The sequence below is a fragment of the Danio rerio genome, chromosome 18, assembly GCF_049306965.1.
Source record: "Danio rerio strain Tuebingen ecotype United States chromosome 18, GRCz12tu, whole genome shotgun sequence".
Lineage (NCBI taxonomy): Eukaryota > Metazoa > Chordata > Actinopteri > Cypriniformes > Danionidae > Danio > Danio rerio.
In genome coordinates, this window is record NC_133193.1 from 41,356,288 (window position 1) to 41,381,128 (window position 24,841).

At 37.1% G+C, this 24,841-nt stretch overlaps 1 long non-coding RNA gene across 2 annotated transcripts in view; it reads left to right on the forward strand.

Annotated features, from left to right (window-relative positions):
• LOC141378759 (uncharacterized) overlaps window positions 1–24,841 on the forward strand; it is a 108,436-nt gene that overhangs the window by 33,604 nt on the left and 49,991 nt on the right. The window contains exon 2 of one of the 2 annotated variants that reach the window (XR_012394088.1): window positions 12,629–12,715. The exons of the other annotated variant lie outside the window; for it this stretch is intronic. This is a non-coding gene — a long non-coding RNA (uncharacterized lncRNA). The remainder of the gene's footprint in view (window positions 1–12,628; window positions 12,716–24,841) is intronic. 2 annotated transcript variants of the gene reach the window in all.

The following is a 24,841-nucleotide window of genomic DNA, read 5'->3' on the forward strand; positions in this document are numbered from 1 at the left end:
CCACATCTTTCATATTATTTAATTAAATTTATAATATCACTTATAAAGGGGATAAATAATATGCTTATGCATCTACATTATATTATGTATAAGATGTATATGCTAAAAACACATTACATAAAGGATTAACAAATGTGATATTATAAACACAATGCCAGTTTTTTTCCCTCATATTTATATTTATATTTGATTAAACCCTTTATAAAGCTTTTGATGGCCCCCTCTACACTGTAAAAATGGTTCCGCACTATTCCTTCTTATTGTCCCTATGTTATGATTATAACTCAATTGTTTTTTTAAATAATTAAGTTGATTGAACATAAAACAGTGAAGTTGTGCCAAAAAATTCTTAAGAATTGTGTTTATTTAGCTCATTTTAAATAAGCAGTTTGAACATGCCGTAAAAATCTTTTTTGAGTGTAGACTGTAAAAAAATGCTGGGTTCCACGCAATTCCTTCATGTTCAGCAGTAATACATACACTCTTGAAACTTTATACATTCTTAAAGCCTTTAGATTGCACAAAAGCTTATGTATGGCGGAAAAAAATGTTATTCAAATGATAAATAAAAAGGCTTCACATAGAACAAAATCAATAAAATATTCTTGGTGTTGCTGAAAACACCCTTTTAGAAACTATTAAAAAAAAAAGTGTATTACACTGATATGCGCACTTTGTGTTCTGCTCATGACATCTACTGTAAATGGTGTTATTAATGGGTCCTGAACAGGTGTTTCTCTTCATATTATTATAACTTGATTATTTTTTAAATGATTTAAAAAGTTGATTGAACATAAAACAGTTAAGTTGTGCCAAAAAATCCTCAAGAATTGTGTTTATTCAGCTCATTTTAAATAAGTAGTTTGAACATGCCGTAAAAATCTTTTTTGAGTGTAGACGGTAAAAACAATGCTGAGTTCCACGCAATTCCTTCATGTTGTCCCAACACATATTACTTATGGATTATGGATTACTTTCCATACCACATGTGAAGTCACATGACTCCGCTCTGGCAGTTTTATACTTCTGCATTGAGCGCACGCATATGGTCTGGCACAGCTTTTACGCAGTTACATACCCTAATACACTATAAGTACCCCATACCTTCTACTTTTGATATGAAAAACAATTAAAATAATTTATTTCCTTTCCAAAAGTGCAAGATATTTATTTTCATGTTTTTATAAGAAAAAAAGTGACTGCTCGTTTTAGGCAATGGGTGTTCATTTGTTCAATGTTGATGTTTTATAAATAATCATAGATATTACATAGTGTGTGTTTCTTTCAATTATTTTAAAATCAAGCAATGCATCCTTCATACAAAAATTTCTCACCTGTAATATGTGCGCATATTTACTGTACAAAACTTGTCAATGGACTATGAGGGCAAAAAAAAAAAAAAAGTTCATTAATCCTAATCAAGTTAAAATGTTCAACTAATCAAGCTCTTGATTTTAGGCCAAAATGCCCCTATATATTCAGCTTTTAAGTAATGCATAATTTATTTTTTCACAACCAAAATTCTACATAAATTAAACTTATGACTTCGTTTGGTGGTTCAGAGTGACATTTTACTTCCCAAGACTAAAGACATAATTGTAACCACGACTGGGGTGGAGTGACAGGAGACAACAGGAGGTAAGATCCAATATGCAGTTTTATTCAAAGTCAGGCAAGCAGTGGTCATCAGGTGCAAACGGGTATATGAAGGCAGTCCAGAATCGTAAACGTTAAACAGGCAAAAGGTCGAAAGGTAGGCGGCTAAACAGGATAACAAGGGTACAAGGCTAGGATCGAGACACGGAGAAACAAGACAGGGAAACGCGTTGTAATGTACACAGGGAAACAAAACTCGGCAAACTGGTAGCATGAGAGAGTGGCTTATGAATGAATGAAATCAGTCTGTGAACAAGGCTCAGCTGGTGCTTGCAATCAGGATACATGAGTGAGCAGGCGTGCGTGTTTGGGAGCAGTGCATGTATGAAAATGTAGTCCTGGGAAATGCGGAAATGTAGTTTAGAGTTCGTGTGAGAACCAGCGATCCTCTGGGGAGCGATCGCTGGTTGTGACAATAATAAAGAGTTGCATTGTAATGAATTCAGTCAAGCTAATATTAAGTTAACATTTCAGATTGCTGAACAATCCAAACTAATATCTGATTGTAGAATTCAACAATCAATGAACTGGCCATGAATTAAAGAACCCCTATTATGAGTTTTTTGAAAATTACCTTCCATGCAATGTGTAACATAGCTCTAAACGTCCTAAAAATTGAAAAACCCTGCGATAACCTACCCTGCAACGTGTGATTTGCCAGTTATTTGTTATTAATGGAAGGAGCAGCAAAGACTTCTAATGTACAAGACTTTTTCAGCAACTGTTAAACAGTTCATATGGACCAGTTTCTTCTTCCTCTAGATGCTGTATGTGTTTCTCCTTCCTATAGAACATGTAAGTGTCATTAAAATTTTTAAATCGTTTTCTGTAGTTTGCAAAATATGCATTAAATTGTGTGTTGTAACTTGTAATTGCTCCACGCTGTTTGTAAACACTTATCTATAACAGATCAGTGCTTGTATTGTATCTCTAAGGTTAAATTTGTATGGGGGTATTCACATATTGCATCCAAATCAACGTTGAAAATTCAACGCAAGCTTCTTCCTTTACCGTCTCACGCTGAATGCAGTTGACCAATCACAACGCACTGGGTCATCAGACCAATCACAGATTAGCATCATGCAAAGAAGCGGTTTAAGAACAAAAGAATTGCTGAACAAACCATATAGGAGTCGTTGGGATAATTAGCTAAAAATAAATGCATATTATAAGACAATGAAAGTGTTTTTGGAGTGTTGTTGAAGACCCCCAAAACCAAAATATCACCTTTTATAATCCCTAAAAGAAGCTCTTTAAATAACATACAAATATGTTGCCATGACATAGAGATCATATATAATTATACACACTGCATTTAGCGAAAACTCTAGGCATCTCTCTTGATTTCTTTATACCATGAAAGCCACCAGCCTTAAACAGATGTCCATGACTGGCTCATTTCCAAACAAGTCAACACGATGAGGTGAATGCCGTTGTCATGGAGACGCAGCTGACCTGTGTGGCTTGACGCTCACCTACACTAATCAATGAGAAGTTGTTCATTTGCATGCTTGAAATATTGTTCACTGATTCAAGGTGACAGATAGACTTTTCTTGTATGGAATGCTATTCATTCACATCATTCAGAGGAAAAACACACCTGTCTCTGTTCCAAAACCGGATGTAGATCTACTGAAGAAAAAAGGAGGCAGCTACAACATGTTTCATTGCTAAAGAAAGTCAACAAGGGAGAAGAGAATTTAGAGGTGTTTTTAGTGCTCGCTGAACTAGTGCCAAACAGAAGGGAGAGAATGTGATCTTATAGCGATGAGTAAAGAGGGAAAAAATATAATGTTTAATGCCTGTGTTTCATGTAGAAAATCTCATCCCTGTGTCCTAATCCCTTCAAAAGGTTTGCCATCCAGACTGAGAGCTTTGAAGGAATGACCAAGAAAACTATAGATGAAAAAAGAACCTGTACCTTGAAACTCACTTTGTGTCATCTTTAAAGACTGAATGAATGCATTTGTATAGTGCTTTTAACATAGACATAGTACAATGACGCCAACAAACACCAGCTATAGATGGCAAGGAGAGACTGTAATAGAGCCAGTTCAATGAAAGGATTGAAAGGTAAGAGCAGATGGAGGAAAACTGACCTGAGGTTACACGCCTGATCTTTAGAAGAATATTCATGGGATTTTTAATGACTAGGACCTTAGTTCTTCTTACAGTATAGTGCCCCATCACTATACTGGGGCATTAGTACCTACACATAGTGCAAGGTAAACTCTCCCTTTGGCCTCTCTAACACCAATTTCAACAGCAACCTATTTCTTCCAGTTGGTCTCCCGTCCAGGTACTGACCATGCCTACTTAGTTTAGGTGGGCATTTAGACAACCAGTCTTGGGCTAAAGAGTGATGGCTGTGGATAGTTTCTTGAGTCATCTGTGTTACATATTAAATGTCATCAAGTGAGTAAAAATTGTCCATTGGGCCTTCCAATGGGCCTTTTGGACCCATCTGATTGTTGTACTGATCAAATTCAACTTTCAACCGCATGACAAAACAGAACAACACACAACTTATTTTTACAATATATATATATATATATATATATATATATATATATATATATATATAGAGAGAGAGAGAGAGAGAGAGAGAGAGAGAGAGAGAGAGAGAGATGGATGGATGGATGGATGGATGGATAGATAGATAGAGATACATACTTAGCTAATCCCAAAATCAAAGTTGATTTTTAGCCGCACCATGTTGGTGTTTCGTAACATCTAATTTTTATAAAGTGGGTTGTTAGCCCATTGCTCAACCCCTAACCTAGAGGAACAGGATATACACTACAGGCAATTTAGTGTACCCAATTTAGCTAGAGCATGTCTTTCAACTTGTGGGGGAAACCAGAGCACTTGGAGGAAACCCATGCAAACATGTAAACTCCACACAGAAATGCTAACCGACCCAGCTTGGGCTCAAACCAGTGGCCTTCTTGCTGTGAGGCGACAGCTCTTTTCACTGCCCCACCGTGCCACCCCTACTATAGAAACATTCATTCATTCATTTTCTTGTCGGCTTACTCCCTTTATTAATCCGGGGTGGCCACAGCGGAATGAACCGCCAACTTATCCAGCAAGTTTCTACGTAGTGGATGCCCCTCCAGCCGCAACCCATCTCTGGGAAACATTCACACACACATCCACACACACTCTCACACACTACGGACAATTTAGCTTACCCAATTCACCTGTACCGCATGTCTTTGGACTGTGGGGGAAACCGGAGCACCCGGAGGAAACCCATGCGAAGGCAGGGAGAACATGCAAACTCCACAAAGAAACACCAACTGAGCCGAGGTTTGAACCAGCGACCTTCTTGCTGTGAGGCAACAGCACTACCTACTGCGCTACCTACTGGAATACATCATAATGATCGGTCAGTCATGACATTCTTAGATATGTTGTTCTCAGATAATAAGTTTCATTGCACATTTCAGATAAAAAAATCCACTAGAATGCATTGTCAAGATTTTTTTCCCAGCATTTGTAAAAAATGAAATCCTTTACTCGGGGTGTGTTTGGTTATACGTTTTGATACTCGTCTTGTGCCATGCGATGGAGCACTTTTCCAAACTACCATTAGTCACCAAACCCCTTACCTAAACCCTTCCCTAAACTGAACCAATAGCATTTCAAAAGCAAATCATATAGTTTTACCTTGGCACCTGTCAATTAATTCGGTGGGCGTGGAAAACCCTAACCCTACCCCTAACCCCACCCCTCACAGTGACGCCACTGCTCCATTGAGTGCATTGTGTCTGACATTGCATCTCTTAGCAATCTCAGCTTGCATCATAAAGGCTGCATTCAGATACTATTGGAATCATTGGGATTTGGATCCTATTGTAATGTCAGTACATTTTTAAATAGAGACCTGTTTTGTTCATGTCACTGCAATACTATAAAGACCTATGCACAGGTCTGTCCAACCAGTTTCCCAAAAGTTGATTTTGCATCATAGGTGCCATAGGTGTCAAATCAATCAATCAATCAATCAATCAATCAATCAATCAATCAATCAATCAATCAATCAATCAATCAATCAATCAATCAATCAATCAAATAAGGAATCAATTTAATAAGGAATCAATCAAAATTGATATAATAAAAAAATCCATAAATCCATAAATAACATTTTCTGTCCTGAGACCCAAAGAAAAAAAAGGATTTTTTTGTGATTTCCTACATCATAAAAATAATCCTATGTAATAATAATAGTAAAAAAAAAAAAAAAAAAACATTTAAAAATCAAACTTTTTCATACCTCTCTCCTTCCCAAAAATCTGCTTAATTGTAGCCAGCCATTTTGGATGCAGTGTAAAAAATGGTTCATAGCATGCAAGCCAATCAAATGACATATCACTAGAAAGCCCAGGATGTCCTCTGCACAGTACAACAGGACTTGACAGAAGAGCTCAAAAATTCAAAGAAAATTCATGAAAACACAAGGTCCACTACAGAGGACACAAGTCAATGGTCAGAATCTTAGGATGATATAATCATATTTTATCTTAATAATTGTGTACGGAAAAACTTGATATTGTGATAGCTAATGTTTTAAGAGTGTTATAATTATAAATGATCTACTATGACCTTTATGTAGTGCAGAGTAAAGTTATTATATGTGCTCAGTTGTCTATATTTTTTATTCATTTATATTTAATGACTATTAGGAGAATCGAGAAAGACGTTTGAGAACAAAGACAGCTTTAATAATAAACCATAGTCTCACTAAGCCTCACTAAGTATGCAAGCTATTAAAGAACAATAAAAATTTCAGTCATACCCATAAAAAATCACATCAAATTACATATTTTTTGCTTCTCTAGCTAGAAATGCACTGTTTATTACTGCTCATTGCAGACCTCGAGTTAAATAAGAATTCCTGTCAAACACGATTCACCTACATTAAAAACCTTTCAGTGTACAGCACCGTGTAAACCACAGTTTACCGCTGTTCATTCATCCAGCTGCTTTTAAGCTAAACCACATCTCAGTTTCTTTGTATCAGGTGTATTCATTGGTTTTTATGGAGCAGATTAATCCACTATGCTGTTGCCATGATGAAATGAGGAGTGAGCTATCAGTAGATAGCTTCTTTGCACCTTGTAAAAGGGGTTGGAAGCAGGTCAAGCATTTAGAAATAAGCCACTGTAGTCCTAATGTCATGTGGCCAAGAACCTTGTACCAGGGCCTGTGCTTGGACAGAGAGCTATAAAACATGACAGTCAGTGGAGATGATCCACAACTCACGTCTCTAACACACTAAAACTGCTTGTTCGTTTCTTATAAATTCCGGTGATTTGCTAGTTGTCAAAGTAATATTGTAGCCTAGAAATATCAGTTAAGTAAATTATTAATATAAGCTTTTTGGTACCATAGAACAGGGATTTTCAAACTTTTAGAACACACGGCCCCCCCCAAAGTTTGTCCAATTTAACTCCCACCCTCCAGGCACCCCTCTCTCGAGCCAAAATTTAAATGCATGTGCAAACATCACTCACATATCATAACATGAAAAATGTTATGCATCATAACATGAAAGCAATGTAGTAAATGCGTACCATGATCTGACATCAGTGATATAGGCATGTTACATTTTTTTGCTACATCAAAGTGTCCTTGGAACTTCCTATGATAAATTCTGTATCTGTATCATAGTTGTGATCTCAATCACATCCTCTAAACTGTCATTTCCAACATCCTTAAAATAAATCTCTTCAAAGGGCATTTATTTGACCCCTTTTTCAAGATTTAATTCAAGTCTTTTGTGTTTCCAGAAAGTGTCTGAAAGTTTCAGCTCAAAACACCTGTCAGATTATTTATAATATCTTTTAGAACATCAGAATTATCTGCTCTAAACACAATGCAGCTTATGTTTTGTTAGAGGCTTGTGCCTCTAATGCTAGTTTTTGATTGCTAGATTGTAGATATACAGTATGGGATATCTCTGGCTTTAGATGAACAGTCCTCCACTGCACCTTGGTCCCACATTCCTTTTAAAAGAGCACTACCCTGTACTAAAATGGCGGCTCTATTGACCCATTCCTTCCAATAGACATCAATAACGTAGGCGGCATCTAATGTAAATATCTCTGTGTTTTGCAGAGTTTTAATGGCAAAGAGAAAGTTTTGGAAACTGTTTGAGAGTGGTATTTTGAGAAAATGTATTTCAAATGTATTTAGATTAATGCTGCCATAACTAAGCCCACACAGAATTGGCAACCAGATTGCTGAGGCCATCATTCTATTTATTTACTTATATAAATGTGTATACATAAGAATTGATTCTGTTTTTATTATTTATTTCAATTGTTGATATTATTGATTATTTGTGTACAATACAGTTTAGAAATGGATTCACACTGTATACCCTAATCTAATTTTCTTCAAGTTACGTTTTCAGCTCTTAGACTCTCAAAATCATTCCTAATAATTCTGCAGATTAATTATTCATCCATCCATTTATCCATCCATTTATCCATCCATCCATCCATCCATCCATCCATCCATCCATCCATCCATCTATCCATCCACTCAAAGTACTGTGCAGAAATACCATTAAAAGTCTGCAGATTCTGTCTGACCCAAGTGGCAACCTCCCGCTCTCCCTTATAAAGCAAATACGGAAGTAACTGAAACTGCTATTTACTGAATTTCTGCTACTGCTACAGTAGCTCCATAATAGAGCACATTTCTATTGACCCCACTGTTAAAATGGCTAACTTTACATCAGAAAAAAATGTTTTTAAAGCCTGGTACAAATAACAATTTTGGTTCATATAGCTAATATTACCCTTTATGACAACTGTGAAGGGGTTATTTTTTTTTAAATAACTAATCTGTTTCATTTATATTAAGTATATTAAGTCTGCATAATTAAGGGCATGGCCACTTCAATGACCTCTAGGTCTCGCTGGTTGCCATCACCTCACCTAAGCTGATTCCAGCTGATTAGCCGCTCAACGTGGCCTCCATTTCCCAGGTGAGTTAAGTTATATACTGATAGCATCTCTAAATGTATTTTTTAAAATCTTTTATCATTTACTTTTTCTTTAGAACTTGAATGCACTTCAGAATATGACAGATTTATTAGCTGTAGGCTATAGACCAACTACCACCCTACGTCACACATGACGTCACACGGGTCCCCGGCTGCAAAAAACAGACAGGCTACAATGGGAAAGATGTCGTGTTTTGCGGTAGGATGCCGAATTCGAGTCCAAAAATAGACAACTTAACTTTTACCATACACCAGACACTGCTTTAATACTGACTGTAGACGTCTTTGGCTCAATGGGAGCTGAATGAAGTGAGGAGCTAACTAGAAATGCTGGACTTTGCAGTTCTCATGTCATGTCAGGTCAGTTTGTGCTATGCTGAATCATACTCATTACTTGATTTTGATTGCAGAAATGATTTCAGCAAAAACAGTTACATATGGTTAATTAAACTGCTGACACTGAATGCTAAGAATGATACGTGAAAGTTACGTTTATTAAGGTAAACTTAGTTTTATATTCACACATTCATTCAGTGACAACTTGTGACACTCCCTATATTGTTTACCACCGCACTTTGAATATACGGTCTGAAATAACCTGCAAGTGTGACTTGAAAACAACATTAACACTGTTTATTTGACTGTGAACAATGTTGTATATTGATAGTCATTGGGTGCTACTAATATGATTTCACTATTTAGAGTTTGCAAATAATATTTTTATGAAATTATATTATTAAGGAGAAAGTCTGAATGTGCGAATATAAAACCAACTTTACCTTTATGTGTAAGTTCACATACCCTGCCGTACAGGTGTAGTTCACTGTCAGAATGCAGTTGTTTTGCGTGTTGGTGATTAATTACCCAGGCCTTGTATAACGTTAGCTCCGTCTTGTTTCCTTGTCTTTGGCTAGGCGGAATCTCGGTGTTTAGCTCTTGAATCTGGTCATCATGGAGCAATATTTATTGCACATGACCTCAAAGAACAACATGGTTGGCATCCAAAGACTTGTAGACCTTTAACTTCTCTCTTGTAAAATCACTTGGAGCTTCATTGAGATTGTATATTTGGGGCTGGATGCTTGGCCATTTTGTCATATCCAATATTCATTGGGAGGGTGCTATCGCAAATGGAGCTGTCAGATGAACGCCGCTCACTTTAACGTTAATTTTGCTGAATCACTGTGCTTGTCACTGGGTGACGAGCTGTTATAATATGCTGTAAGCATTATGTAAATAATATATATATATATATATATATATATATATATATATATATATATATATATATATATATATATATATATATATATATATATATATATATAATATGTAAGTAATATATCTTATTTCTAAGACAACAACAAACTCTGTACTGCATCTGATGTCATTCCCTCGCTGTAAATGCTAGGGCTCCCGGTTGCTTTCTGCCACCTCCCTGCGTGCGCATCCTGAATGTTTACAAACATGGTAATTGGTCTATAGAACAGTCATCTGAAATGTTCGTGTTATGCCTGGATTTCATAAGTAGCCTTGCATTTATTAACACAGACATTTGAATTTTTTGAAAGTAATTTGCGATTCTCTCCTGTAGAAAAAACATCATAAGAACAATTTTTAGTGATTCAATGTATTACAACAGGGTTTTTAAAAGACTAAACACTTTATTGATATAGTGTACAACCAAGCACATGTCGTCAAAACACAAACGAGTCACAGGTAATGAAGTATTAAGCATTTCTCCCAAAGAAAAGCCTGTCTAAGCAAAATGCCAGCAGGCGTGTGTAGCTCCGCTCACGCTCATCTCTTTGCCCTTGTTTGGTATCCCCCGGTCGGTGCGATGATGCGCAAACAAAATAGCAACTGTTGGCCACTCCTACTTGTATTTTCTTTTGCATTCTTCAGAAACCTACAAGTGACATCACGGGTACTACGTCTATATCTTTTTCAGTCTACACTCTCAGAAATAAAGGTATGCAAGCTGTCACTGGGGTGTTACCTTTACAAAAGGTACAAATTTGTACCTAAAATGTTCATATTAATACCTCAAGGGTACATATTAGTACCTAAAAAGTACAAAAGTGTTCCTCTTAAAATTTATAGGTACTAATATATACTTTTGAGGTACCAATATGGACCCTTCAAGTGGAAATGTGTACCTTTTGAAAAGGTACCACCCCAGTGACAGCTCGCGTACCTTTATTTCTGAAGTATGTGTGGTCATATCAAAATTATTGCTATTCCAAACCTCCGATATCTAGTTTGCAAATATCACTTCAGATGGTGAAACCTAATTTATGGCCAAAGTGTGCCTTAGTTATACAACTATATATATATTGTGGCTACTGTAATACATATTAGAGCAAATGAATCTTGGTTCACGCTAAAATGCTGCAGTCCAGAGCTTTGGCCCAGTTTTGGGTTTCTTTTGCTTGAGTGCTATCATACCTTTTACTATCATTTAGTTGTGGGTCCCACGCTGCTGATCCACCGTATGTTTCAGGCCACAGATGATGGATGGCCGTCGCCATGCTGCAGCCTTAAGTGATTGGAGAAGATTGAAGATGTGCAATTCACTTAAGTTTGCTCACCACTGCATCAGGCAATCAGTACGATGAGAAAGAGAGGGAGAGAAAGAGAGAGAGAGAGAGATGCCCAGGCAGACAGACAGCATGAAAACACACTCACATCAGCACTGATTCAACTCGGCAGAGGTATATCTGACAGGATCAAGCTCTTTCGATGAGAATTAAAGGCTGTTGTTTGTGATTTAGCAGCAGGAGGAATATTAGCCTCAGTGGGTTATTAAGTCTCGCACTCTGATATGTGCTGTTTATGGGTTTCAGGATATTAGTGAGCTCACAGACTCTCTGCTCTGATGGTACATGTAAGTTTGTATGTGTGATTGGATTTACTTAGTTTGAGTCTGGTTCAAAGACAAGAAAACCTATTTTTGTCCAATAAAAAAAAGAACAATAATTCTTTTACACTCATAGTGTATTTAATGCAAGTAAAATGTTTACTTTAAAGGGGTAGTTTATTACAAATGTGATACATTTTAGTTAGCTTCGTTAACTTTTTTTTTTGCCATTTCATTAGTTCATGTTAGTTCATGCCACAGCCATGTCATCCTGCAGCCCAAGACCGGTTACTCACTGAAGCTAAGCAGGGCTGAGCCTGGTCAGTACCTGGATGGGAGACCACTAGGGAACACTAGGTTGCTGTTGGAAGTGGTGTTAGTGAGGCCAGCAGGGGGCGCTCAACCTGTGGTCTGTGTGAGTCCTAATGCCCCAGTAAAAGTGAAGGGGACACTAAACTGTCAGAGGGCGCCGTCTTTCGGATGAGACGTTAAACCGAGGTCCTGACTCTCTGTGGTCAATAAAAATCCCATGGCACTTCTCGTGAAAGAGCAGGGGTGTAACCCCGGTGTCCTGGCCAAAGTCCCTCTATCGGCCCTTACGATCATGGCCTCCCAATCATCCCCTTCCACCGAATTGGCTCTATCACTGTCTCTCCTCTTCACCAATAGCAGGTGTGTGGTGAGCGCACTGGCGCCATTGTCCTGTGTCCAAGTGGATGCTGCACACTGGTGGTGGTGTGGAGAGACCCCCCCACACCACCATGCTATATAAATACACATTACATTACAATTCACTGAGCATTAAGTAATGTCAACAACTTTAGTTAATGTTGAACTATTAAAAAACGCTTTACAAGATCGTTCATACTTTAGTTAATGCTAGTAAATACATTAGTTATCATTTACTAATGAACCATTATTGTAAAGTGTTACCAGTGTCAGGATTCTGCCACATCAGTCTTGTTAATTCTTGTTTTGGTGGCTTAGTCCAGACACTAGTCCTGTCTTGTCTAGTATGTTGTGCTCGGCTTAATTTTTTTTGGTTGCTTGGGATGCGTACTCTTATCCTGGTGTGTTTGTTGTTTTGTTCACAGCGTGGTGTTTTCGTTCTCAGCGCTCCAATCTAGTTGGTTTCAGTTGGCGATGGGATCAGAAACATGCATGCCGCATGCGAGTGCACGGTAGGTGTTTTCATTTATCATGTGCTCATGTCTTGCTTTCTGTTCATGATGGTGTTGTCTAAGCATGTGGCTTGTTGTTTACATTGCGGCTGCGTGATTTAGTGTTGTGTTTCCTGTGGACATGCAGTTAATGAGTTCTCTCATTGACGGCGTGTTCTAGTCCCATTTTTTGTGAGCACATGGCTTGTGTTGTTTTTCTTTTTGTGTCATGTGCTCCTATTGTCTAGTCCCACCCTCCTTGTTAATCTATTCTTAGTTTATTATGTTAACCTGTGTGGCGACACAGTGGCGCAGTATGCAGTGCTGTCGCCTCACAGCAAGAAGGTCACTGGTTCGAGCCTCGGCTGGGTCAGTTGGGGTTTCTGTGTGGAGTTTGCATGTTCTTCCCGCTCTCGTGTGGGTTTTCTCTAGGTGCTCTGGTTTCCCCCTCAGTCCAAACACATGTTGTACAGGTGAATTGGGTAGGCTAAATTGTCCGTAGTGTATGAGTGTGAATGAGTATGTTTGGATGTTTGGATGGCCAGATTAATAAAGGGACTAAGCTGAAAAGAAAATGAATGAATGTTAACCTGTTTGGTTGCCAATCATTTATCCTTTATAGTCTCCTCATGTTTGCTGTCTTGCGCCGTCACTCTTTTCATCGAGTCATGTGCTTGCCAGCCCAGTCTACTTTAGTTATGTTTTCCCCCCTCAGAGTTGTTTTTGTTCTCCTTTTTTCCCATTTTAGTTTTGCATTTGAGTCCTCATCCTTCCCTATCCTAAAACGTGACAACCATGCCATGAATTTAAACATGGACTTAATAAAATCAACTGTATCTTGGCCTCTGAGATGATCCTGATTGGTCCTCTCGTGTGCATTCAAAGTGTTTGATTAATTCATAACCAAGTTGGAGTTTATTTGTGTGGATACAAGCAACTTTTTGCTCTCTAAATTAAAAAGGTTTAAACAGTGCAGGCTGGGGACCTACACTTCAAGAAGGGCTTTGTGAACTTATTTATTCTTTATACTTCTTTATTTATTTATCATTTATTTATTGCTGAAATACTGTTCTAATTGAAAATTCACATCACCCCAAGTACAGTTCAAATCCTTGGAAGTGCAAAAAAATAAAAATAAAATAAAAAAATATGGCTGAAGAGAAAACCTTGAAAAGGTAACACTCCCCTGTTTTGTCACAAAATGAGGTTTTTAGAGTTTTCCAGGTGAGAATATATGTTATTTTATTCCTTTAACATATTTGGACATCTGAGCTACAGGCTATTTGTTTAACGTATCATTATGTGTGTCATGTAGACCTATGTCTTTTTTATTTTAATTTATCAAACACACAAAGACTTACTCTTCAATCGAAAGGTTTAAAAATAAATTGCAGTACTTGCAAGTTTTTTGATTAAATATGACAAAATATTTTTACACATGTATTGTATGTCGAATGTTACAATTAACGTACATTTATACACTAAAACGTTAAAATGGTCTTTTGTATGCTTTCTTTTCTGTTCTTGTCAGAAGTAGGCCCAATTTTCATGATCTCATCTAGGGATATACATCCTCACTGGCCAGCACTGTGTCCCAAAATGTGTACAATTTGATATATAGATAGATTCAGCTTTGCTAGGTATACCTTACTAGTACCGAGTTGGACATTCTTTTGCTTTTGAAACTGCCTTAATCCTTGGTGGCATATATTCGACAAGGTACTGGAAATATTCCTCAGTTTTTTTTTAATCCATATCGACACGATCGCATCAAGCAGTTGCTGCAGATTTGTCGGCTGCACATCCATAATGCGAATCTTCCATTCCACCACATCCCAAGGGTGCCCTATTGGATTGAGCTCTGATGACAGTGGAGGCCACTTGAGTACAGTGAACTCATTGTCATGTTCAAGAAATCAGTCTGAGATGATTCACCAGTTATGAAATGGTGTTGTCATGGGCCAAGTTTATTTTGGGCTTCTCTGTATTATCTCTGTTTTCTGTCTCATCTGTTGCCTCTCACAATCAGCGATGGTGCAAACGCATTACCCACCTGTGGCTCTTTTCATCTGATTTTCTCCTCTACATATACGTGCCCATTATTGAAGCTGTTTGCCAGATTATTGTGATTTCTTATCTACGTACTCTGTGTAACTTTTCTTACCATAAATTCTTACCATTCTAAATAGTCTTGTCTAGACCAGTCTTGCCTTAGTGAAGTTAATAGTTTGTTATCATACCTGAGATCTGCGCAGTCTCCCCACTGTATTGAATCTAGCCTCTCCACCTCTGTGCTTGCCTGCTCCAGCACCCACTTTGCTACTGGGGATATCTCCCCTCCCTGATCCTTTGACCTCCCTTGGCACGGGTCCAGAGGGAGAAGTTTTCTGTTGCCAAACATCCAGCCTGCGTTCAACATCAACAACCAGCATACGGCAGCTGTCTTTGTTTCTTAAAATTAACTTTCAGTTTGAGCAATTTCTGTCTGCATATTCTGTCCAGTTCATGACTGGTGCATTATCCTGCTGGAAATAGCCATCAGAAGATGGGTACACTGTGGTCATAAAGGGATGGAGATGGTTAGCAACAATACTGAGGCTATGGTGTTGACACAATGCTCAATTGGTACTCATGGGCCCAAAGTGTGCCAAGAAAATATCCCCCACACCATTACACCACCACCACCAGCCTGATGCAAGGCAAGACAGATCCATGCTTTCATGTTGTTGATGTCAAATTCTAACACTACCATCCAAATGTCCAGCAGAAATCTACAGTCATTAGATCAGGCAATGTTTTTCGCCTCACAGCAAGAAGGTAGCTAGTTTGAATTCCAGCTGGGTCAGGTGGCATTTCCATGTGGAGTCTGCATGTTCTCCCCGTGTTGGCATGCTCTGTTTCTCCCACAGTCCAAAGACATGCAATATAAATAAATTGGGTAAACAAAATTGACCATAATGTATCAGTGGTGTGTGTGTGTGTGTGTGTGTGTGTGTGTGAATTCAATAGTGTATGGGTGTTTCCCAGAACTGGGTTGTGGCTGGAAGGACATCCGCTGCATAAAACATATACTGGAAAAGTTGGCGGTTCATTCCGCTGTGGCAACTTTTGATAAATCAGACTAAGCCGAAGGAATGAATGAATGAATGAATGAATGAAGTTATTACATAATAAGAATATGTAAATAACTGAAGTTTGACGAAAATGTCAAATTTGTCAGAAAATGCTTAATCTATTATTTCTAAGAATCAAAATATTAGAACTAAAATATTAAACAAATGAACTGACAACAACAAAAAAACCTTTTACATCAAATAAAAGCAAATGCCAAGGTTAAGAATTGCAATCTTACTATATAGTCTTTAGAAACTGCCCATCATAACAGGTAAACAAACATGTCTGTCTCTCTCTCTCACTATCTGTGAATGCGTTTGTGTGTGTGTGAGAGAGAGAAAGAGAGTGGATAAATGCATGCAGGCCTAATAGCGGAGAAGTTGTGAGCTTGTGAAGAGTGGGGTGACATAGAGGCCCAGCGTAATCTAATAACCGCCTCCATCTTTCTAATGCACCTCTCTCTGCTCACATTGAGAGTGCAAACGCTGGCAATGATGAATAGACTGCTATGAATGAAGTATCCTGTGATATATCAAATAAAAGTAAATTTGCTTTCATTATTGATGCCAGGGCCGGCGAGAGAGTGTGTGTGGTGATTGCATCCTCTCGGCTTCCATAGCCTGCTACAGATACAAAGAAGCATTTCAAATCATCACTGCTGGTTCAATATTTCAATACGTAGTCTGCATGTTTCTCTGTTAAAAGATTCACAATGGGATTACCAATGATATTTCTACACCTTATGTTTAGCAAACAGTTCGAAGCCACTTTCTATCCCATAGTGCACTTGGGCCGATCTCCAGAGGTGCCTTGATGGGGAACCCAGGTGAGGCGTATAGGATAATGATTTAAGAGGGTCAGCAAGCAGCCACCTTGCAACCAATTCAGATCTCCACAACAATCCCTCAAAACTGCCTTCACAACCACCCCAGATACCTTAGCACCATTGAGACTTATTATTCACATGCTGGAAACCCTCTGTCAAATATCTGTATGTCAGCATTTATACTTCACAATAAAACAAACAACATGTTTTGAAATACAGTATAATTTACTTTATTTGTCAATGAGGGGCTTAATTGATTATTTGTCAATTGCGTTAGGGGTTTAATAACTTAAAGTGCACAAAATTATTGTCTTCAATTTTATTTTATTTATTTATTTGGTAGCACTTTATAATAATTCCACACTATGAATCATTCATTATCAGTTAAGTATTAACTCTACATTAATAGATGTTAGTAAGCAAGAGGTGAAATTCCGGGAGTTTTCCGGGAGACAGAACAAAACAGGAGATGGGTCTGAAATACGGGAGACTCCCGAGAAAAACAGGATTGTTAGTAGGTATAATTAACAAGAGTGTAGAATTTTCAATGCATTTTGTGACATAATAGTCTATACACACACGACTTTCTGACGCAACCTACCGAGTGCATCTAAGTTTCTGAGAAATTACGTATTTGTTTTCTCCCATCCACTGTGCGGTATCAAACATTTCATAATTACATAAACAAACAAACTAGATGACTTGGAATTATTATATGTTACTAATGCATCTTATATCATGTCAAATGCCAAGTTAGTATAGTCTAGAACATGCATTCAGCAGAGATTTGAGTTAATAATTTATATATCTCGTCTCCTTTGAATTATAAGGTTCTATCTGCGTTCTGAATGATTTTAAGATATTGAGCTTCAAAGTTTTTGCATTCCATAGCAAACAGTATGAGTGTAACATTTTTTTAATAAACAGTTTTAAAATGTAAACAACTTCTAAAAAAAACATCCCATAATGTAAATAAGTTGTCATTTTATTAGAATATGTCAATAACTCAATTTTAACAAATATATATATATATATATATATATATATATATATACACACACACACACACACACACACACACACACACACACACACACACACACACACACACACACACACAGTTCTGCTTCATAAAACATACATTGAACCCCCTGGTGGTGTATGGGTTACCCCTCTCTACTCCAGTGTTGCGAATTCAATCGGCTGATCTAACAGACGCAGCACAACATGATTTAGAAACAGCAATGAACTCCATGTTGCAGGTCCTAATGAAAACTAAATGCATTTCTCCACTGATTATTTATATTACCAGGAACAAATAGTCTTGGAGAAAGGTTTTCGTGTTGTCATAAACGCTTCACTCAGTTTGAACTGTGAATGAATGGAGAATGATTGACAGGTGCAGTGATGGGAAGCTCAACATGAATTTAACCACTTGAATGTATATGTGTACTTTACATTAAACTATAGAATGGCCTTAGAACATTTAGATCGGTACCAGCTGGCTGATCCCTGATCCAGCAAAAATATGTGCTATCGAGCCAATGTTTAATCCAATTATCGGGATCAGTGCATCTCTATTTTTGCATGAAAATTTTCACTGGTGTTACTGTCACCAGTGCTAATTTTCTTGTGTAGCTATATGTATCTTATCACTAAATAATTTGCTATTTTTTCCAGTTATGAACCTGCTTGACTGGTATTATAGACAAATATCTTGTAGTCTTCTCCAGAACAAGACATTCAGATAAAATGCATTAAAACATGAGGATGATGCATATGCATTGTAAACACATTTTTTCTGTTCTCTGTGTATTATTCATGTGTCCTCTGCTGTCACAAAACAGACATTTATAAAATGCTATTCCATCAGTCTCATGATATACTCAGAGGAAAGGAACCTCATGGCATGCATTTGCTCATGTGTGCATGTTTGTTTGAGTTCTGTATATTTGTGATCATGACCCCTGTTCACTCCAGGGTCAAAGGGTCACTAGATCTCATTCATTATTCACACGTGCACTCTGACCTCTAGGGATCAGGGCAAAGGCTGTGCTGATTTTTCTTTGTTTCAGGCCCTCAGTGGCCATTATTCTTGCCTCAGGACTAAAACGTCATTCAAATCAGATTTTTTTTTTCTCAAAATACAGAATATTTCATATGAAGTACATTTAAGACAGTTAAATGTCTAAGACATTTAAGACAACAACCTTATATTTGTTGTCTATAAGATAAAATGCCTGAGGCGATGAATTAACAACAGTTGAACCAGTCCAAGTGTCTTTCTAAACACTCACAAACCAACTTAAGCCCCGGTCAGATCACACAAATTTGTCCTGATTTCGACATGATTTCCTTGACGTAGGGTGTTGTGGGGATTTGTAACCAACAAATGGGCTTCTTGACACAAGATTTAATCTTAAAAACTGATACCATGCCTTCCATGATCTTGTTCTTCACAATGAGTTCCATTATGTGGGCATCACTGTGCAATAGGAGCTCATCATTTCTCAGTTATATCAGTGGGTGATGGCTTTAATGCTGGTCAGTAGGAATGCAACGATTCTCAGTAAAAAAAAAAAAAGAAAACAAAATTATATATATATATATATATATATATATATATATATATATATATATATATATATATATATATATATATATATATATATATATATACAGTATATATATATATCACACGTATTTCAGTGTGCCTTGTGGTCCGTGGTTTAGAATATGCATTATTAATGTTGGTTTGTTAATAAAAACAACTGCAACAAAGCAGTTACGCCTTTGTACGCTTAAGATTACCTTTTCCATCCATTGCATGTGCGAAGAACTGTCCAATCACCTTTTAGTATGTAAATCTGTTATTGACATCACGTTTCCTCACTTGTCGGTGTGTGCGTGTGGAGTTTCTGTGGGTTTCAGCATGGCAAGTAAAGGAGATAAGCGCAAATGCGCAGGTGAGGACAAATCACAGCGCATTGCTTTCAGTGTTTCAACAGGCACTTAACATAAATTCAGAAAGACAAAAAAAAAAAAAAAACATAACGTTATGACTGATCGTGAAGGAATGTGTAGTCTGCCCTATTTGTTACCCAAGACATGTAAAAATTTTAGTAAGAAAAAATTGCATAATCTGACGTAGTGACATTCGTAACCGACAATAAAAATCGTGCGATCTGACTGGGCTTTAAGCAGTTTAAGCAGGTCACACTTCATTTTAATGGTCCATTTGTGAATTTAATTACATTGCATCTACGTACATGCCAACTAATTATCATTGGATTAGACTGTTAAGTTGGGGTTTGAGTTGGGGTTAGGGTAAGTGTGAGTTGACATGTTCTTATAGTCAGTTAAATCTCTGTTGAAAGAGCAGTATCAACAAATATTAAGCAGACAGTCTACTAATACTCAAATGGACCAACATAAAGTGTCACTATAGGCTTCACTTAAACATTCTGTGCAAAGCGAGTTATCAACACATACTACACAGTTCTCTGGAATACTTGATTCTGATTGATCATTCAGTTGACATTCAATGGTATGTCATTCAGAGATAACAAGGCTAAATAAAACAAGCTCATGTGGGTACTTTGAATCATCTTGACCTACAGTGAATACATTCACATCCATAGCTATCAATAAATAGTGTTTGTCTCCATCAATGTTTTTGACTGCTTGGTGCCATCTTTTGACTGAATAATACATAGGTTAGTGTTTGCTCCATTCAGCCATTTTCATTTTTGTCACTTGTGCCTTTAGTTAAAGAATAATAAATCATTTATAACTCAACGGTGTTTTGTATCTAATATTTACATTGTAGTCATGTAAAAATAGGAATAGAGTACATTTAGACTGTTGGTTTAGCAGAATAAATCCCTTCAGGCTTATAAAACTGTCAGGCTTTATAGACCATTTCAATGTGGTGATGTCATTGGCCCATGAACATTTCCTGCTTGTTATCAAACTATTTCATAACTGTAACAAAAGGCAATTCAATCATAACTTAAAGTTAAAACAGCCATCATAACATTATTTATCAACATGTGGCTTTTTTTGGATTCTCGGAAGCAGTAGAAATGAAAAATGCAAAACAGGAGACTATTGTTTTCGTTTACATCCCTCAAAATGGTCTATTCTGCGAAAACAACCGTCTGGATGTACTTTATCCCTTACATCAATGGTATTGGACCATATACAAAATTAAAAAAGCAAACATATCTCTTTTGTACTAACCCTTCAGTTAGTTGTGTTCCTGAACTCCCGAAACACTCTCACACGGACTGTATTTTCTAAATACTAAAATGTGCAGGATGATTCAAATGCATGTGTGCTCTCCGTCACAGTGCGTTTGAAGGTGAGATTAGCTGTGAGTGTATGAATGGCTTCACACGGAGCTGTCCTGTGTTAAACTGTTATGAGATGTGCAGGTACGGGTGAGGGGGGGATGGGTGCTGGGGTATTGATCGCTTCTGTGATCCGTCTGTCTTTCTCTCTCTCTCTCTGTTGCCATGACGAATCACCCAGCTAGCAAATTCATAACAGCAGGGTGGAGAGAGACTGTCCCCATGAATGATCAGGCTTCAGGGGGACGAAGATACTTTTATACATGTATGTACAATGATGAAGTTAGTGTTTCTGCTAAGAAGTGCATTGCTATAACAATTGATTTTATATAAAAAAAGTCTTTCACTTTAGATGGGCAGCATGTTTTGAGCATTTTCCACTTTTAATCACTTCCAGAGACAGTTAAACGTGTGAAAAAAATAAATACTAATATTCATAATAATAATACTACTAATAAAATAAATAAATAAATAAATAAATAAATAAATAAATAAATAAATAAATAAATAAATAAATGATTTTTTTTCAGCTCAGTCCTTTTATTAATCAGAGATCACCACAGCGGAATGAACCACCAACTTATCCAGCATATGTTTTACGGAGCAGATGCCCTTCAAGCCGCATCCCAACACTAGGAAACACCCATACACACTCTCTTTACACACAAACACTATACGGCCAATTTAGCTTATTCAATTCACCTACAGCTCATGTCTTTGGACTGTAGGGAAAACCCACATGGACAAGGGGAGAACATGCAAACTCCACACAGAAATTCCATCTGACCCAGCCAAGGCTCGAAACAGCGACCTTATTGCTGTGAGGCAATTGTGCTACCCACCGTGCTAATATGTGCCACCGTGGCGCAATTAATTAATTAATTCATTTAAAACAAATGGGGGAAGAAAGTATAGTGCACAAAAACAAGGTGTTACAACTTTGCTGCATTGGATCAAAGCACATAGACTTGCTAAGAGCTCGTGTCTCTTGGGCATTACAAGTGTACTGTCAGTATTTACTTCGTTTTTTTACAACCGCTTTGCCACAAATTTCTGAACCCTGTCTTTTTTTTTCAAATACTTGGATACAATAGACACAAGTCAAAGATACTTTGTTCATTAAATTAATATAATACAATTAAACATCAAATTGATCCTATTTCAAAATGCAACTCACACATTTAATTTGAAATAACCCTGTTTTTCATTTAATTCACATAATGTAACTATCAACTGATCCAAGCTCTCAAACTAATAAATAACTGTTGCCTTACCCTTGATGCAGAAACTGATGTACAAAATATTTAAACATATTTAGATGACAAATGACCAATTACTGTACTGTATGTAAGATAGCCCAATCACAGCACCACAGCAGACCAATGTCTTGGCTGGATTCACATTGACAGAAGGTTCTTTCTGAGATTCTTGTCTAACGAAAACACCAATGTGATATAAAGGAGAACCTTGGCCAAATCCACACCACCAGATTGATGAAAACACAGATCCCAAAATAGAAATCGGATCCATGGAAATATATGCAAACTACATATGTGACATGCTAGTTCATATGGATTTCACTTATATAAAAAATTTGTCATACATGTCAAAAAATTGTATGATATGGTTGAAAAATGTAAACGATGATTGCTGCACTATTTTGACAAGTGATTAACTATTATATTTTATGTACAGTATGTAAAATCTGATTATAATTGCCATATGTTGCCATATATCAAGCCATATATCAGCTTTCGAGGTGGGTACAGTGTGAAACACTTTGGTTAACTTTACTATTCTGTTTCTTTGTTTTGTTTTGTTCTGTTTTACAGTAAAACTGCATTATGATTGAATGAATAAAACTTTAGTTTAGTGATTCCACTGTCTGTACTGTTCCCTCTACACTTTTGTATAAACCATAATGAAAGCTGTATCATACATTTTAAACAACAGTATTGAAGGACTGTTAATTATTGTTAATTGAAATGATGTGTCTCTTGTGTGCTTGTGATTTAAAATAATGTTCCTGTGGTATTTGTATGATAAAAGGATTATGTGAACCAATGATCCCTATAGCCAGTTTTCACTGAGTGGTACGGTATGGTACAGTTCAGTTCGGTATGCTTCATCAACAAAAATGTACCAAATGGCGGAGCCATGCAACTGAACGCTATTGGTTTACAGAGATACCTCACTTGCTCGTGCAACAAGGCAGGAGAATGAAAACAAAGCAACCGCCATTCTTAAATATGCTACCAAGACATTACACTGTAATAATTTATACATATAATAATGAGCCATGGCTGAACCAAGCTCAAACAAACCTTGCAGTCGTCTTCATGAACAGCAGAATCTACCTTGTGCCCTGTCTAAAGTGCAAGCGGTTTTGCGTTCTCGCTTGCGTTCGTCGCACATCTATATTTGTAATAAGGATCTTCTTGAGCTGATGATAATGACGTGCGTGTAATTATAGAAGTGCTTCTGACATTCAATCTTTTCCGAAACAAACGTGAGAGTGATGCGCAAACAAAACAAAGGAGAAGTGTGAAAAAACAAAGGAGCGAATGATTTTTTCAGCAACCTAAAAGATGAACAAACTGCCATGTTTAACTATTATCATCACCATTTGGACTATTATGAACTCAAAATGACATAATTCTAACAAGAGGTTACACGTGCTAATGAGGATTAAAGATACAAGTGAGAGGTTTGTGCTAACTATAGGCTATATGTTGAGTGTTGTTTTTAAACCCAAATAAGGACTGGAGAGCCTGTGTTAAAAGTAGTGACTGTTTAGAGTTTTGTGTCTAGAGTTTTGAAAATTGAGATCAGGGTTCTGAAATTTTTTAAAAAACATACAGTAATACTAAATACAGGTGACAACCTGTTCTTTTTTGTACTGTATGTCTGACCTTACTGAAAATGCATTTGTAGGAGTCAAATTAAAAGTATTTGTGCCATTTTTCACACATAAAAAGCATTTCCTAAAGGAATAGTTCACCCAAAAATGGAATTTACTCACCTTCTAGACATCCTCAGTGTATATGACTTTCCTCTCTCAAACAAACACAATCTACTAGTTTTACATTTTATCCTGTCTCTTTCATGCCGTACAATGGTGTTGGATAGTGACTTTTATTTTGAAACTTCCAAAAGCACATACATTTGTCATCAAATTAACCAATATGCCACCAGGGGGTTAGTACGTGTCTTATGAAGTGGATCAATCTGTTTCTGTAGCAAAAATATTTCAACATTTTTAAGTTATAAACCGCAATCTCTGACTTCCAGCGGCTGCTGAATGCAAGTTATGCTTGACTGACAAAAAAAGACATTTTAAAGAATGCTGGAAACCCGTAGCCATTGACTTCAGTACTACTTATCTCAGCTATGGATATCAACGGCATTCTTCAAAATGTCCTCTTTTGTGTTCAACAGATTGAAGAACTAATATTTTTGTTTTTGCATCACTTAAGGTTGAGTACATTGTGTTCATTTGTATGTCTCAGTCACAGTAAGACTCAAAACCAAGTTTAGTTTCTTTTTCATTATAGCCTCTAAATGTTCTGTGATTGATTAGCTGGCCCAGTGTGCTGTGATTAATCATGCAGCACCATCAGAAGCAAGGACATTTCATAGTGGCATCATATTAATTGATTGGTTGATTGAATGATTGATTGTACTATATTTGTGGCACGGTGGCACAGTGTCACCACACAGAAAGAAGGTCTCTGGTTCGAGTCCCTGGATCAGTTGGCATTTCTGAGTCTGCATGTTCTCCCCGTGTTCGAACTAAATGAACTAAATTGGTTATAGTGTATGAATGTGTGTGTGAATGTGAGAATGTGTGGGTGT